This window comes from Vicugna pacos, chromosome 11, assembly GCF_048564905.1.
Source record: "Vicugna pacos chromosome 11, VicPac4, whole genome shotgun sequence".
NCBI classification, from domain to species: Eukaryota; Metazoa; Chordata; class Mammalia; order Artiodactyla; family Camelidae; genus Vicugna; species Vicugna pacos.
The window spans coordinates 57500786-57519272 of NC_132997.1; the positions used below are offsets into that span (position 1 = coordinate 57500786).

At 38.9% G+C, this 18487-nt stretch overlaps 1 long non-coding RNA gene across 16 annotated transcripts in view; it reads left to right on the forward strand.

The window, feature by feature from the left end:
* LOC107034545 (uncharacterized) overlaps positions 1-18487 on the forward strand; it is a 428538-nt gene that overhangs the window by 290899 nt on the left and 119152 nt on the right. The window contains exon 8 of one of the 16 annotated variants that reach the window (XR_012077423.1): positions 3403-3586. The exons of the other annotated variants lie outside the window; for them this stretch is intronic. This is a non-coding gene — a long non-coding RNA (uncharacterized lncRNA). Of the gene's footprint in view, positions 1-3402; positions 3587-18487 lie in introns of those variants that run through there. 16 annotated transcript variants of the gene reach the window in all.

An 18487-nucleotide genomic window follows, 5' to 3' on the forward strand; every position in this document is an offset into this window, starting at 1 on the left:
ATCATGCACCATGATCAAGTGGGATTTACCCCAGGGATGTGAGGATTTTTCAGTAGCCACAGATCAATCAATGTGATACATCACATTAACAAATTGAAGAACAAAAAACCATATGATCATCTCTATAGATGTAGAAAACATTTTTGATAAAATTCAACATCCATTTATGATAAAAAAAAAAACTCTCCAGAAAGTGGGCATAGAGAGAACATACTTCAACATAAAAAAGGCTATATGACAAGCCCACAGCTAACATCATACTCAGTGGTGAAAAGCTGAAAGCATTTCCTCTAAGATCAGAAACAAAACAAGGATGTCCACTCTCGCCACTTTTATTCAACATAGTTTTGGAAGTCCTAGCCACAGCAATCAGAGAAGAAAAAGAAATAAAAGGAATCCAAATTGGAAAAGGAGAAGTAAAACTGTCATTGTTAGAAGATGACATGATACTATCCATAGAAAATCCTAAACAGGCTACCAGAAAACTACTAGAGCTTATCAGTGAATTCAGTTAAGTTGCAAGACACAAAATTAATATACAGAAATCAGTTGCATTTTATACACTAAGAGCAAAATGTCAATAAAAAAGGAAATTACAGAAACAATCCTATTTATCATTGCATCAAAAAGAATAAGATATTTAGGAATAAACCTATCTAAGGAGGCAAAGGACCTGTATTCCAAAAACTATGATGTTGATTAAAGAAATTGAAGATGACACAAATAGATGGAAAGATATATTGTGTTCTTGAATTGGAAGAATCAACATTGGTAAAATGGCAATACTACCCAAGGCAATATACAGATTCGGTACAATCCCTGTCAAATTACCCATGACATTTTTCGCAGAACTGGAATAAAAAATGTTATAATTCGTATGGAAACACAAAAGACCCTGAATAGCCAAAACTATCTTGAGAAAAGAACAGAGCTAGGGGAATCACACTCCCTGATTTCAGACTGTACTATAAAGCTACGGTAATCAAAACAGTGTAGTACTGGCACAAAAACAGACACACAGATCAATGGAACAGGATAGAAAGTCCAGAAATAAGCCCACGCACTTATGGTCAAGTAATCTACATCAAAGGAGGCAAGAATATACAATGGAGAAAATATGTTTCCTGGATCACTCCCAAATAATCTACTGCCACTTAAATTCTCATTTCCAGGTCAGCATCTGGGGCAACCTAACCAAAGATATGTCAAACAGTTATCAAAAAAGATGCTCATCACAGTGTCATGTATACTACTGGAAAACTGGAAATATAATTAATTGATGGTAATAATAGGTTCATCAGCATTTCGATACAGTTTTACCCATTAAAATATGATAGAAAGGAGACTGGGCAGGGATAAATAGGCATAGCACAGGGGATTTTTTAGAGCAGTGAAAATTCTCTGCATGATACCATAATGATGGGTATGTCATTATGCACTTGTCTAAACCCATCAAATGTACAACACTTTAGGTAAACTGTGGACTTTGAGTGATACGATGTGTCAGTGTAGGTTCCTCACATGTAACAAATGTACCATCTGGTAAGGGATGATGATAATTGAGGAGGCTAGGTGTTGAGGGGGGCGGGGGGCAGGAGATATATGGGAAATCTCTGTACCTTTCTCTCAATTTTTCTGTGAACCTTAAATTGCTCTAAAAATAGTCCTAATAAAAACATGATAGAAGAATATTTAAAGTCTTGAGAAGGAAAGCAGTATAGTGTAATAGTAAGATAACAAGTTGTAGAATGAGACTTCATTTCAAGTTCTTGCTTTACCAATTACTAGCTCTGTGACTTTAGGCAGTTACTTAACTTCGTTAAGTATTGTTTCCTCACATATAAAATGAGAGGATTACTATGAAGATTAAATGAGATAGTTCCTATAAAGTACTCAGCCTGGTGCCTGACACACAGTAATAATAATCATCACTATCATTATTAGTGTTAAAATATAAAATACGAGTTTTTAAGAATATAAAAAAATACACAATATTTATAGAAGCATAGAAAAGAATGGGAAATAGTTGCAAAAATGAATTGTGCATGTCTGTATGCTAAGACAGTATATATTTTTCCATGTGCTTTTTCTATACTTTCCTAATTTTTATGATTAGTACTTTTATATTCATATGAGAAAAGTTACTTTTAGTGAATTTTATAAATAATCTTAAAGTGACTCAAGGATACTTTAGTCAAATGTCCTCACATGAAAATGTAGTTTTTGGCCTAGGGTTAGTTAATCCTTGTTGATGAAATACTACGGGCAAATACTACTATTCAGCCAACCCAGTCTTCTTGAGAACTGTGGGTGAATTCAGACAGGGACCACTGCAGTTCTGACACGAGGTTTGTATTGTTGTTGATGGGTCTCAGTGTGAGGGAAATAGAATGTTTTGTCACAGAGCCATGCAAACACAAACATTGCCCAAAAGTTGAGCACAAGTAGTTTTAGAAACAGAGACACTGATACAAGAGATACCTGATCATTCAGGAACCTTCTGTGTTTAAGCATCAAAAGCAAGCAAAGAAGCTTACTGAAAGCGTGATTCATAGCATCAGAATGAGTGAGTTGCTTCTGAAAGAGTGATTTCATTTTCTCAAATAATTCTGCACTTCTTCGGAACTTCTAATTCCATTGACTTTCGGCCAGGTCAAAGTGGAAAATAAATCCAACTTCTCTTTGGGGACTAACAGATTGATTCCCTCAGGATACTCATTAATTCCTAGAAATCTTTTATCTAAATTTGGTAAATACCCTCAACAACTTTCTGCTACTCACTCATTTAACTGGTTAAAATAATCTAATCTTCACAGTCAACTTCTACTTCTTCCAAGTAACTCATAAATTGTCAAATGTCAAGGGCATTAGAACAAAGAAAATCCACAATTTGATCAATCTTAGTATTGACTCAAACAATAAATTAATTTGAAAGTGTTACAGTTTGAATTCTGGTGAATCGTACAACAGAAGAAGAAAACACTGAATTTCTCTTTGGATTTAGAAAAAAAAACATACTTTCTTTTTCATTACGGGTGCCCTAAAGATGGCAAATGAATTCCTTTTTTTTTTTTTCAGGTTTAGAGCAAATTTTTTAGATTATTTTATTTTCAGTAAATGGTTAATATATCCTCAATTTGGTAAGGACATTTTTTTTCTTGTGAAAAGTATTAGCCAGGCCAGGCCTCTATCAAGTTGCCACTCAGGTAACCTGGTGAATGTCCCTGGCTGGGCAAGAGTTTGTGAAAAGATTAAAGATTAAGAAAGAAAGTAAAAACATATCTAAGTGTGGTGAGGAGGCTGGAGCTATGACCAAGAAGCAGAAGATCTAGACCATGTGCTGAACCTGCCACAAGTTGATTATGTGACTCTGATGTTTAACATCTGCTCTTCTGATTTCAGCTATGTTAGCTCTCACATCAGGGTCCATAAGAGATGATCCTCCTATGCTCCAGCTCTAAAATCATGATTCTTCACCAGGACATGAACAATCTAGAGTTTGTAGAAGAAAACAGAAAAATGAATATATCTGCAAACACCAGTGAAATAAAGAAGGGAAGAATAAAGCTAAAATGAATTAATTTGACTGGTTCTGTGTGCAGAGTTGGTTAGACGCATTACCTCAGCCCTCCCACCAACCTTTGGAGACAAATGAACCATCCATTCATACAACAACTATTACTGAACATCTGCTATGAGTTAGGCTGTGTACAAGGAGCTTGCAATGCCACAGTAAGCAAGAGAAACATCCCCTACCCCCATGGAGCTTATTTTCCAGCAGTGGAGACAGATTACGCAGAAAGTAATTTCATTATGTTCCTCTCATGAGGTAAGACAGGGTGCTTTGAGTTGGTGACCATGTAATGGGGGCCTTACATAATATGGGGATCATGTCAGGAAAGCCTTTTTTTTAAGAAAATCATTTTTACAATGAGATATTAAGCATGAATTAAAATTGGCTAGACAGGCACATGGAATGACATGCATAAGGACACAGAGCAGAAAAGAATGTGGTAAGTCCAAAAGGCATTGTAATCCTTACCCTACAGGCTGTGCTTAGAGGTATATTTGTCTTGTATGTCACCTCATTGTCTCACTGGCAGCAGCTGGAGGGTGAGGTTTAGTATTCAAACTCTGAGTTCAGAGACCGTTCTTTTTCCTCATAAAATGTGCCTGGTTCCTCTTTGATAACTCCATTTACATCTTCTTGGAATCAGGGTTTTGAGGTGACTCCCAAATGCACACAGTTGAGCCTCCCACCTGTTGAAAGGAGACCTGTTGGGAGTAGATCATCCAGACACACCCTTGAAAGGTTTGTCCAGGGCTGAGCAAGTTCATCTGTTAGGAATTCATAGCAGGAAGGATTGATGAAGAGCTAGCAAAAGGCCTTTATCTTACTTGTTCCTACAAAGATATACTGAGAAAGCATCCCTGCATTTTGCAAAGCCCAGAGGAACACTTGCCATTATGTTTACATTGTGCAAAAGATCACCATTATGACTTATTTACCATCTTTAAAGTTTCTAGTTACTGACTAACAACACTTCTAACCAACTCTTAATGTGCCAAGTTGATTATAGTTATTACTAAGCTGAAAGTTAAGAAATTACTCACAAGAAACCAGCATCCTGTCATATACCAAAGCCGCACATATTTGTCCCAGTTCTTACTCTCAGAGCGCAGATAAACATTTCCCTGTGTCAGGGGGCTTTCAACATTTCAATGGCATAGTGGGATGCTCTTTTGAGCCCAGAGGGCAATTACTAAAACTTAAGGTAAGTGGTGAAGAGAACAGAAAACGTGATTACCAGTCCAAACAAGTGAGGTCCAGGGGACGGCTTAAGCTGTGCATTAAGTATAATCTTTTGGCTTTGACAAGAAGGTAAGGTGACCAATAATTAGCCATTCAAGTTGAACCCTAAACAGCATGATTGGGATGGGATGTAGGCGGCTGCCCAGCCCACAGTTTCTGGCATTTGAGAGCTTTGCAGGCAGGAGCTCATCTTGAGCCTAATAAAATGATTTGCTGGAGTGAGGCTGTTTGTTGGTTTGTTTTTGAATATGTGCATTTTAATTTTTTTCCCAATATATTGGCAGAGATAGATTAGGGCACTGACTAAGAAAGACCTCACAAGACCTCAGAAAGACTGAGGCACTGGTGTAGTTCATCTCCTCCAGCTACCTTAACTGCACCCTTCCTCCCTCCATAGCTCAGCCATGGTGCACGTCCATCCCAAGCTGGCAGAGATGGATCCCTAGTAGCTGTCAGGGAATCCTTCCCATCAGCAAGGCATTCAACAAATATTCACAATAGGTGTAAGTCTCCATCTATAAATTCATGTGTTCAGTAAACATGAACTTTTAAAATTTCCTTTCATTAAATTAATTTTGATTCTGAGTAACCAGCCTGCCAGGTTAACAGGAAATTTAACCCAGCCACGCTTTGGCACTCCCATGCCTCTCATACTAGGATTCTACAAAAGTGTGGGTCTAATAGAATGCAGGATCTTATATGGTGCAGAGGTATTGGGAAGAGTCCTCCAGTATTTTGTCATCTGTCTACACTGGCTAGCCCTGAGATAGTGTCCCAGGCTGCATAGCTCACTCAAGCTCCACCTCTGCTGCTTCCAGGCCATGTGCGGGGTGGGAATCTCTGCAAAGTGAGCAGACCTGAGCCTGGAATCTAGCCTCCCTTGGGGCATGCACAGCCCTCCCCTCCAACGGGCACAGTTACAGGGTGGTACTTAGAGCTTCCCTACTCACAGGAGCCACAGAGCTGTTGTCCCTTCCGAACCCTAGGGAAGCAGCTTCTTTCTTTTCTCATACTTTCAAAAGCAGGCTGTTTCCTTCCTTGCCTTAAGCAAGAAATAACAAGCCTGACTACCTGTGTGAAAGGAAGTAGAAGTGTAAAACATATGGAAAGCAAATGTAATTGAATTCCCCAGAGTCAGCTGCTTCGTGTGTGTGTGTCTGTGTGCGTGCACAAGAGGGGAAGTGGAGGCTGTATATCGAATTGGGTATCTACTGAGGATCTCATTTACTCAATTCCCTTTGTATATTGGTTGGTTATGGGCATCCAGTCCTGTACAAAATATTCCTCTGTGCACAGGAGTTTAAGAATCACTGAGTTAAGCCAAAGGAAGGAACGAGAAGAAAGTCTATTTACAAATGTCTAAAATCCTTAGTAGTAAAAAGAGGATGGGTGGAGAATACTAAGATATTCCTGTTTGCTTGCAGAATTACACCATTCTGATTTAATATACCTTAATGTATGTTGATGGGTTTGCTTATTACTTAAAGGACTAAAGGAGAGATTTTAGGTATTTTATGCAGGGATTAAATTCTAATATTTTTTGTTAAGTTTTTTCCCCTTTTCTGTTCTGTAGCTTTGCTGTGTATGGATGGATTATTTTCTCTTTAAATCTATTTGGTACTTACGGAGTGCATTCAATCCCAGGATTCAATTCTGGAAAATTCTATAGTCAGCTGTTAATTTAATCAGAATGAATGTGATTTTACTCTGTTTCAATAAGTTATCCTTATTGAGCAGTTACATCTGAGGCATGGTATTTACTGGAATGGGATGTGATGGATGTGGATAAATCCTTGTATGCCAAAGTGGAAAAGCTCTGAGTAGTACTGTGCCATAATAAGAAATATATGTGGTCTTTGTCTCTCATTCCTGGTGCAGAGTTCCTAAGACCCTCAGAATTTATTAAGTGATAGGAGTGTATTTCATTATTCATACAAGCCCTTTTCAGCACACCTCAATTTATGCAGATGAGGTGATTTAGGGTAGGGCCTCTTGACAGCCTCTGGGTGGAGCTGGTCACAGAAAGACCGAGGGATTAGAAGGCTGGAGATTAAACTTTATAAAAACTTAAACAAGGAGATTTGATGAGCCTTCAGGTTGGAAAATATGTAGAGATGCTGGAAGGATGGCACACCTGGAGAGGGCATGGAAACTCCACACCCTTTCCCCCGTACCTTGTCCTATGCAACTCTTCCATCTGGCTGTTCTTGAATTGTGTCCTTTTATAATAAATCAGTAAGTATTTCCCTGAGTTCTGTGAGCCTTTCTAGCAAATAATCAAACCTGAGGAGAGAGTCATGGTCAGTCAGAAATCCAGGTGACAAACGAACTTGAGACTGGCATCTAAAGTGAGGGCAGTCTTGTGGGACTGAGCTGTTAGCCTGTGGGATCTGATGCTGTCTCCAGGTGGAGTGTCAGAGTTGAGTTTAATTTGTAGGACACCCAGTTAGTCTCTGCGGAGAACTGGAGAATTGTTTAGCGTGAGAAAACTCCACATATTTAGTGACCAGAAGTGAAGTGCTCTGAGTCTGAGTGTAGTGAATAAAGGAGAAACAGAAGAGTTTTCCTCGCAGGAACTTTGTAAGGAAAGCAGAGGCAGGGCATCACACCCAAAACCTTCTCTGAAGAGGTAGGATGGAGTTTCCTCACCTACATCACGACAATGTTCAGAGGGCTCTCTCTCTTTAGACAAGACCTCCCTCAGGAGCCGAGCATGTGAAACAGCTGCCCTGGCTGAAGCAGTGCCTCTCTTTCCCCTCTGCTTGGGGGTAGCCCTGGAATTCCAGGAGCAGCCCAGGAACACTGAGACTCGGCCAACTCTACTAGCTCTTGCACAGCTGGGTTTGTGGCCCACTGATAGAATGTCCTGTGGAAGGTAATTAAACTGATTTAAAGAATCCCATTCCAAAGTAAAAAAAAAAAAAAAAGATATATTTGCCTTTGAAGCATACTCTTCCATAGTTCAGACATGACTGTATCTATGGAACAAAGTGTGGGTCTTTGTCTGGGGTGAAGGAGATAGTTGATTCCAAAATTAGAGGTATAGGGAATCCTTTGAATGACAGAGATGTGCAGACAATGACTTGAATTATCTGACTTTGAATTTTTAATATGAAATTGAAAGCCTTTCAGTGGGCATGGCTCTCAGTTTATCACAAATTCCACCACTCCTGATTGCTTTACACTTGGCTGGATTTACACATTTATGGTGACTGCCTGGCCCCCTTAGCGTCTGAGTTCATGTACCCTTAGCCTACATGTAAAGCCAGCACAGCCTCAGATTTACCTAAATCAATGAGGCAAAGAATCTTCCCCACACATTCTGTATTCTCCTTTGACCATTCTGTCTTCTCTAGTTTGTACTCCTTCCTCCCACCCCACCATCAGAATTAGTCTCTGTTGTTCCTGTTAGCTGTATTTGTACCTCTCTTAGGGCATAATACATACAGCCTGCCTCATATTACCATTTTGTGTGTGTGTGTGTGTGTGTGTGTATGTATACCTGTTACTCATTAATCATATCTCTGCAGAGACTCAGACAATGCCATGTCTTCATAATGTGCCAAATAATTACTCTTTGACTTGTTCTCAGCTTGGATCAGCTCTGCCTACCATGGTGTCCAGAAAAACATAACCATTGTCACAGCCTCCAAGGCTACTACCAGCTACCTCCATTGATATGTCCTCCCACCCCAACCCCAGCTAATAAGAATTGTTTGCATGCAGAGAGGAGAACAAGACCAGGGAAAATCACTCAGATCAGGTGATGTCTGGTTAAGTGAAACATGTGTAAAAAGAAAAGTACTGAGTATAACGGACTCTCATTTTTAAAAGAGAAATGAGCTTCCTCCTTGATGCTGATGGATTGAGAGGAGGGGATCGTGAGCAATGAGTGTTGACATACAGAAACCAATTGCTTTTTCCATTCCTTTCAGTCTCTTATGGGTTCTGATGGGTTGCTGGGTATTTTAACAACAAAGCTCAATCCGCCCACCCAGGCGATGGCTCTGCTGCCATTCCCAGATCACTTTGGTACGCCAGGTAAAGTTCACCAGTGCCTCTCCAGCTATGAAATGGGAAAAAATGTATCAGCACTATGAATGGAGCTAGTAGAATGAATAGGTCATAACAAAACCACAAGCAGCGCTATGCTACATTCATTTAAATAAAGAAAGCCGACATACTTTCCCAGGCTAGAAACAGAAATTGCGTTAATGTGCTGTTAATTGCAGTCAGGACAGTATCACTGTGACTTTTTATTTAGTTCAAAATTTTATTACCCCATATTAAAAATCATACACGTCTCTGCTTTTTCCTAAATATTTAAATTGGTACATTTTAGTCGGGATGTGTGTACATTCTCTGCTACCTCCCATCTGGGTGTAATTTTCCATAGTCTTCCCTGATGATCTGCATTTTCTCCTTCAAGTCCCCCCTCTAAACCCACTTCTGTGGATCTTGCCTTCACATTATGCCATTAAAAGCTCCAGCTGGAAGGAAGTGCCTCTGAATGGAGTCCAAGAGAAGAAACAAAGAAGATGGAAACCAGATGCCTTTAAGTCATTCCCCTGTGAGTCATCATTTTCTCCTGGAAAGTGTCTATCTCAATGCGGTTCATCTCTTCAATTTGAAGCCCACTAGACGGTAACCCTCACTCAATCTCTGTGTGTTTTAGCCATCCTCAGTAGACTGATATATACTGAATACAATTGGCATACAGTAAATATATATACATAGTATTAGCAATAACAAATAAATGTTTGTTAGGTTTTAGATCCAACATAAGATAGTCATTTCCTTCATGGGTCATTCCCAGAGTAACTTTGAGAAGTAACTTTTAAAACTCTTCTAGAATAGTATTCAGTTAAGCCAGTGGTTAAAAGGTATAATTGGCAACATCTAATTTTGTTTAAAATATATATATCTATTAAAATATAAAACAATACTGAGCACATGCATTTATTCATATGCTCTTTCAAAATTCTGCTGAAGAGTCACTAAAGGGAATAAATTGTAACCATGTTGAAGATAAAACAAGAACTGTCAGCAGAGATTTTGATAATTTTCTGGAAGATGGAAAGGAAGTAAACAGTACTGATGGATGAAGCAGAACAAAGAAAGCATCCTCCCAAATTTACTCAGGAGAAGGCTATGGAAAAAGTGGAAATGTTTTTTCCAAAGAAGCCGTGGGGAATCTCCACATTGGGCATTAAACACATTCAGAGCTCAGGACTAGAAGAGGAGCCAAAATCATGGTTGTCCAGAGAAGGGTTATACCATTTGGTCTTACTCTTCTTCACCTTTCCCATACATGTAGGTGGACCAGCAAGTGAAGATTCAGAAACCCTCACTCCTCCCCAAGATCTGCTCTATGAAGAAAATAAGATTTCTGCCTAGACAGAACTAAGCCTCCTTGTATGGCATTTGGCATTCCACAGTGAAGCCCTCTGTTGTTGGTGTTTTGTAAGGAAAATAATGACATTTGCATGATTCCCTTTGCTTGCATCCTAACGAGAAGTGTGTCAGTTGACATGCCCCACCCATGTATGCTCTTAGTACCCATCTTCAGAGGGATATGCCTATAGAGGAAACTTACCTACCCAGTGGCAGAGAACTGACTGCACCACCCACACCCAGCCACCTTTATTAATTACCCAGTCTTTCCTTCATGAATATGAACAGTTTGAATGATCAAGCTGATAGAAATGGGAAATGTGGGGGTGAAAGAGAACTCACGAGTATTATGTCAAGGTTACTATCTAAAACCAAAGTCTCAAGAAACAAATTTAAGTACAGGTATACCCTGCTTCTTCAGAAGTTCAGTTTACACCCTTTCACTTTTATGAAAGACCTGCATTAGTACCTATTTTCACTAACCAAAAGAAATATAAATAGGATTTTTGCTTTCACAAAGAAAAAAGGCAAAAAGTAAAAATAGAATAGCATTCAGCATTTGTTTGTAGCAGCCATGATAGAGACAGCGCACACCCCAAACAGGGAGAGCAGCGCCGCCGAGTTCCTTCCCTTGGAACTGCACTCAGCATCCAGCTGCCAGAGCTCTGAACTGTGTCTGCAAGCATCTGTGCTTTATCTGGGTTTATTTTGCATATCTGTTAGCAAGGCATGTCCTCAGGTTTCTTCACTTTATGCCATTTCAGCTTACAAAAGATTTCTTAGGAACACTCTACTTTGAAATCATGGGAGAAATTTGTGCATTGTTTAAAGTTATAGTTGTCATTGTCGTTTGCCGTCTTATATTCATTTCCCCTTCGTGTGGCCAACAAAACTCTGATCTTAGTTTAGGGTAACCATTTCTCTTCCACTCTTAGGTCTATGTGCTTTGGGTGAATCTAAATTCAACTGCTGTCTCCAGGATGAAATATAGGACCTAGGTCAAGGCCAGAGTGTGAGATCTATGCCATTGATCACAATCACTGGTTTTGAAATGAGCAGGCCAAGCTTATCTGCTTATAAATACTCCTTCCATCCTTTCACTTCCATGGGAGGAATATACATCCACATTTTATTGATTTGGGGTGCAGTCATGTGACTTTCTTTGGCTAATGGGATATGCTAGATGCAACTGGTCTTGTGCTCTTGTGCCTCCATCATCACCATCAGAACATACTTGGGGAAGGGCACCAGTCCCCTTTCTTATTAGTCTTGAATCTAAAATGATATGATGCTATGGCTCCTGCATCTGTGGCCACCACAAAGAATTTGAGAATGAAGCTTACAGACTGAGGAGAGCTGAGTTGAAATTGAGTCCTGCTCACATTTTTTGAGCTCTGAATTCAGCCTTCCTGTTGTCAGTTCTGCCTCTCTTCTTGTTTATCTGAGCCAATAAATTCCCTTTTTATTGCTCATCAGATTGATTTGACTCTTTTTCCACTTGCTATCAGAAGACTCTTAACTAATACAAAAATTAACTCCTCATCTTGTATGGCATAGACAATCCAATGTTTAAAGTAGGGATATAAAAAGAGATAAAAATATAGGCATATTTTCTGGACTTAATAAAGATGAAAATGAGAAAGGATGGAAGTCAGAAATGAGCATGGTTACCTGTAATTACTAGACTGGGTACATGACAAAGGGATGAGGTGCCCATTTTTTGTCTTCTGCTTTCCATAGATCTATAGCTGTTATGCACAGCCATTAGCCATAGATGGCTATTCAAATTTAAATTAATTAAAATTAAATAAAATGATTTCCTCATTCACAGTAGTGGCATTTCCAGAGCTCAGTAGCTACATGTAGCTAGTAGCTACCATACTGGGCAGTACAGATAAAGAATATCCCCAACATTACAGAAAATTCAGTTGGACAACGCCGTAGTAATAGTGTGTCAAGAGCCACTATGTAAAGTCGATTAATTAAAAATAGAAGTTAAATACATCACTTTAATTGTACCATGGGGGTTTAAGGATACAAGCCCTGGAGATAAACTTCTTGGGTTCAAATCCCAGCTCTGACACTTACACATTATAGAACATTGAGCAAGTTACTGATCTTTCTAATACTTCAACTCTCTTACCTGGAAGTGGCAAAATACACACAGACCTATCTCACAGGGTTGTTGTGAGGATTAAATAAGCTAATATATATAATAAGTTATTATATTTTTTTGCTTCCAAGAATGCCTAGCATTTGATAAGCATTCAGTAATTATTTTTTATTTTCTGTCCTTCTGTAAGTTAGATTTTACTTTACTATATGCACGTTTTAAATAAACTTGGTGTATATGTGAGATTTATGTATCAGTATTTATATAAAATGTGCCATATTTAGTATTTTATGTGTGATGTATGGATATACACATAGCTCCAGTTCATAGAATGTCTAAGTGGTTTCATTTTCTTCTTTATATATTTCTACATCTTCCAAATTTTTACACTGATCATGTACTGTCTTCATCATCAGAAAAAGTTAAGTTTTTATTTTTAAAGACACCAACATATTTGAGATGAATAATTTGCTACATCTGGATCGTTTGCTTTTGCTGATTTGGTCCACAGGGTCATATTATATAATCTTGGTCATTAATCAGTTGGGGCTTCATGACCTCTTCCTGGACTATTACAAAACTGTCCTGGCTGGTCCCCTCCCCCTGTCCATCTCTGCTCCAGCCTCCCTGTCTGGTCTCCACAGTGTTGCCAGAGTGGTCTTTCCACAGCACGACACTTATAATACTCCCCTGCTTAAAACCTGTCAGTGTTTCCCCATCCTTTACAAGTTAAGTGTTCAGTCCAAGGCATGAGTTCCCATTCTAATCTGGCTGCCTTTCCAGTCTCCTACCACCCACCATAGCCATCTTAGTCTCTGTCCACAAGCTGAAAGAAAGAACACTCTTCTACTCCTTTTCCATCTAGAAGAGTCCCATTTTATGCTACAAGACTCACCTAACACCTGCCTTCTGTGAAGGTTTCTAGCCTCCCAAAGCAGAGTTCAGAGCTCCCGATCCAGCCTGTGACTCAGAGTCTGTTCTACTGCACAGCAATCACTTGTTTACATTCTCCAGTCACCCTCAATTATTTGCTCCTTGAGGGTGTGGCATCTTTGCCTTCCTGTGTCCAGCCCAGAAATTGACCCCAAATAATGCTTGATAAATGGTTGTTGCACAAATTCAGGAAGAAGTTACTTTAAAAATAACTTTTGTTGTCTTACTAAAACAATAAGGGTTCACAGTAGACGAATTAGAAAGTCCAAATAAATCAAAAGCAGAGAACGTAAAGCACACAAATCCCACTTCTCAGTAATATTTAACATCTTAGTAAATTCCATAGGCTACTTTAGAGGTTTTCAAATGTTCTTGGTTTGTGACACACTTAGTGTTTCAGTAATTTTTTCTAGTACTTTAAATCAATATAAATTATGTTCGTTATGTAGTCAGGCCCAAACCACTTAACAGGAGTAGCTCACACAGTGTCCAGAGGTGTTGCTGTTGCTGTGTTTCTCTTGAAATTTTTAAATATCCTTGGGGTCTCCTGTTAGTTCACTGCAGTGCCCCAGAATGCTTTGGAACACAGTTTGGGAACCACCTGTCTAAACTTTCTAAAAGGACCTTTTAAAAGGAAATGTATTGTTAAACTATACAAACTGTTTTGTTCTAGTTAGTAATAAGTTTTTTAAAAAAATAACACTTCCCTTCTTGGTAGCTGCTTATCAAACAATATCTAATATTTGACGAGTACTTAATATATTCTTTTGAAGAAGGTTCAATACTATATCATTATCTTCATGAAGAAACTGAGGCACTGAGATTTTAAGAAACTAACTCAAAGTCACACAGCTAGTTAGCAGTCAATTAGATTGTAAAACCAAGAAATCAGATTCTAGAATCCCTGCTTTTAACTCCCTCACTCGAATGCCTTTTAGTATTCACAGCAACATTTCTATGGGGAATTCAAAGCACAGTGGTTCTGTATTGTAAAGATATAATTTATTTTACCAAATCCCAAATATGAAACATTTAAATTGTTTCCAATTTTTCACCATTCTCAAGAACCTTGAAATGAACATCTTTGTAACTAAATCAATCCCTGCATGCTTTCATGTTTATTTCCTTGGGGAAAAATTTCTAGAAGTAGAATTATTTTGTCAAAGGGTAAAATGTGCAAAATCCATTTTTTTGGTACATATTATCAAGTTATTCTACCAGATCATCTCATCCTTGTTAATACTAAGTATTTTCATCATTTAAAAATAATATTGACTAATATATCAAGAAATAAATGTTGCAGTTTATTGTTGTGTTAATTCCCAGTGCTTGATGTTTAATGAGGTTGAGCATGGTTATCTTAACAGCCAGAATTTATTTTTTACTTTAGAAGAAAGAGGCAAAGCCTCAGAAGCAAGATGACAGTGGAAACACAGTTGGGAGAGCCCCTTACTGGACTTTACGAGGTTCTACTCACATTCAACTCAAGCTACTCCACAACCCATGTCCCATGTAGCTTTGGCAATGAGAATGATGCTCATTATTACACACAGTCTACATTCTCCAAGATGCCATTATTTCTGCCTCCTACTCTTCCTAAGGCAGGAAATTGTACTCTCGTTTTAGAAACATTTCCACAATAAGGACTGCATTTGTGGAATAATGGAGAAAACAATAGACAAGGATTCAGGGGACGTTGAGTCCAGTCCTGCTGTGAACATGGAGGAGTCATTTAACTTCTCTTAGTTTCAGCTTCTCTCCGAAAATGGCTGGTGCTTCTCAGACTTTTCACAGAAATCATCCAAAAATATAAGAGAATGAAAATATATCCCTAAGGTTAGTACCTGGGATGTATTTTCCCAAAGAGGCCCATTGCAGATATTCAGTTTGTCTTGTCTTTAAAATTCAGGCCAAAACTGCCTTCTTCTCCATAGAATGTTTGTTTTTAATCAATAAACATGCTTTGTTTGTTTGTTCTTTTTGTTTGCTATTTTTTCTCAAATAGAATTGGTGCTCTGGAAAGAGGTGCCATAATTTAATAGGTAGCTTCAAGGACCCTGACACACTGCCATGTACTCCACTTTGAGAAATAAGGAATTCTTTCCAAAATTCTTTCAGTCTTGGTCAGTGTAAGTCTAGACAACAAGATTTGCTCTTCTGTTAATCATAAAATTTGAGGTCATTATTCTGCGGGTGATTAATTTTCCTGGGGAGGGGAGGGAAGGGATCAGCATTTTTTCCTTCCCATCAAGTTCCCTGATCTCTGATACATGGATGACCCTCCAGTTAGCCCAGACCATACTTGACCATTACTGAATAGGATGACAATTTAGGTCCACATGCTAAAATCACTAAATAATAATAATAACAACAACAACAACAACAACAACAACAACAACAACAATAATATCCCACTTTCACCTTAAAAGCTACACTCAGCTTTCTCAAATAACTTCCTTCTTTCCACTCTGAATATGTTTCATGGTAGAAGTAATATGATGTAGTAATGATGCAAGAATGCTGTTCTTGGCATAGAAAAATCTAAGCTGACATCTTAGATTGTGGGCAAATCACAACTTCCCTGAAACTCAGTTTCTGCACTAGCAAAATAGGAATCATAATGGTTCGTATCCTGCGTACCTGACAGGTGTATAAATATATAAACAAACGGTGGGGCTGCGAGTAGGTATTATTTTTATTATTTTAAATCCATCCTTAATCCAGAATGAAGGAACAATTACTTATCATGACAATCCTTCAGTTTGGAATGTTGGTCATTGGGAACTATGTTCCAGCTGTGAGAAGGCCGAAGCCTCAGCTGGATTCTGCTTCAGACCTGTCTGTACAAGTGCTCAGCAGACGCAGGTGAAACCCTTTAGGAAACAATGATGGGCATTGTTGAGCTGGGTGGGGCAAGACAGGAATGTCGGTAACTACCAATGAACCCTAGCCAAACCCCCACGTGGCAAGAAAAGCTCTTTCTCCTGTGATTCCATTTTCAGATTAAGAAGTAATGCTAAACAATAAGATTTTAAACTCCTGAGGCATCTAAGCCTCAAAGCTCTCCAGGGTCAGGCGGTAAATGCCTCAGCAGGTCATGGGGAATGAAGGCTGGGGCCTCTGGACCAGCTTCCACCTTTTTGCTGCCACCAGCCCTCACCCTTGTCCCCCACTGAATAAGTCGTACCAGAGAGAAATAGGAGCCAAGCTTCATCTTGCTGCCAAGCGATGAGGACCCTTGAGGCTAATTTAGACAAACTATTACCAAGCAACTCAAATTGAGCAACTCCATTGAGGAGACAAGCACAGACGGAGACCACAAGGAAAACAAGGGCAAAAATTGCAGTAAGATGGAAAATGTAGCCTCCACGGCAGTCAGAGGAGAAAAGAGCTTCAAGACCCAAATCACAGCAAGCGGGAAATAAAAGGATCACAGGAAAAAGAAATGGCCATACCCTTCCCTGTATCTCACCTGGATGGAGACACTCACAATGTAGCTTTCCTCAATCTGTATTCTGGGTGCTTTTCTGTATCTAAGCTTCATTTGGCACAAGGGTAGATGAGTTTACAGGTGGACAGTATTAAAACTGGACAGTGAGAAGTGTCCTCAGTTGGGAAAAAACACTGAGCAAATCTACAGCTTTTTCTCAGATTTGCTGAGTTTATCCTTCTTGTTCCCCCCAAATGGCGGTTTGTTTCAGAAAAAACTTTTGCCTTGAGACATGCGATGAATGTTGAAGAATGAACTTTATGTCATGGGTGTGTGTGCATTTCCTAAGGTAGAATAAGTCTCAAATATTAATTTCAATTACCAAGAACAATATCCAAGAAACTGATTTAAGCATAAGTCACACATTTTTAAATTATTCTTCCCAGATCATTTTTTTTACTGTCTTTAGTTATATATGTATGCCATGTCAGTGGTCATCTGTTACTAGATTTTTGTTTGTTCATTTGGGGTGTTTCTGTTTGTTTTGGTTGTTTTGTTTCCTTGTCCTTTTCCTAGCTTCATTTAAAGAGGAACAAGCAGCAGAATAGAACAGTACTAGACAGCACAGCCTCTGGGGTCAAATTCCCATCTCTACCCAACAGGGTGTAACTTGCCAGGCCCGGGACAGAGTGAAAATGCAGTATCCCTTGTACAAAACTATTAGTAATTTTAAGTCAGTGACCTCAAAGCATTAAACCAAATACTAAGCTGACCTCAGGGCCCTGTATGACTAACTGTCCAGGTCTCGTGTCCATGTCTCAAATTCACTGTGCCCTCACAAGCCTCAGTCTTCTTTTTTTTTAATTGAGAGCAATAATAGTACTTATTTCACAGAGTTGTGGAATGATTAAAAGAGGTGATATTGTAAAGTACTTTGCACATGCCCAGTACATATCAAACTATTGCTGTCACCTGCTTATATCATAACGCTCTTTAAGAGCCTCACTTAAAACAAGAATGAGATACCACTAGACATCTAGTACAATGGCCAAAAGCCACAATGCTGACAACACCAAATACTGACAAGGACGAGGAGCAAGAGGAACTGCCATTCATTGCAGATGGCAATGCAGGGTGCTACAAACAATTTGGAAGACAGTTTGAAAGTTTCTTATGCAAAACTGAACATACTCTTACCATATGATACAGCAGATCCAGCAATTGCAACTCCTTATCCAAAGGGGTTGAAAACTAATGTCTACACGAAAACCTGCACACTGATGTTTATAGCAGCTTTATTCATAGTTGCCAAAACTTGAAAGCAACCAGGATGTCCTTTTGTAGGTGAATAGATAAATAAACTGTGGTATATCCAGACAACAGAATATTATTCAACACTAAGGAAGAAATAAGCTATCAAGCTGTGAAAAGACATGGAGGAACCTTAAATGTATATTACCTAAGTCATAGAAACCAATATAAAAAGGCTACATAGTGTGTGAGTCCGACTATGTGACATTCCGGAAAAGGCAAAACTATGGAGACAGTAAAAAGATCAGTGGTTGCCAGGGGTTGGGGAGGGTGTGGAGGGAGGAAGGAATAGATGGAGCACAGAGAATTTTTAAGGCAGTGAAAATATTCTGTTATGGATACCGTAATAATGGACACATATCATTAGACATTTATCCAAACCCACAGCATGTACACCACCAAAAGTGAACCATAATGTAAACTATGGACTTTGGGTGATTATGATGTGTCAGTGTAAGTTCATCCTTGGCAATAAATGTACCACTCTGGTGAG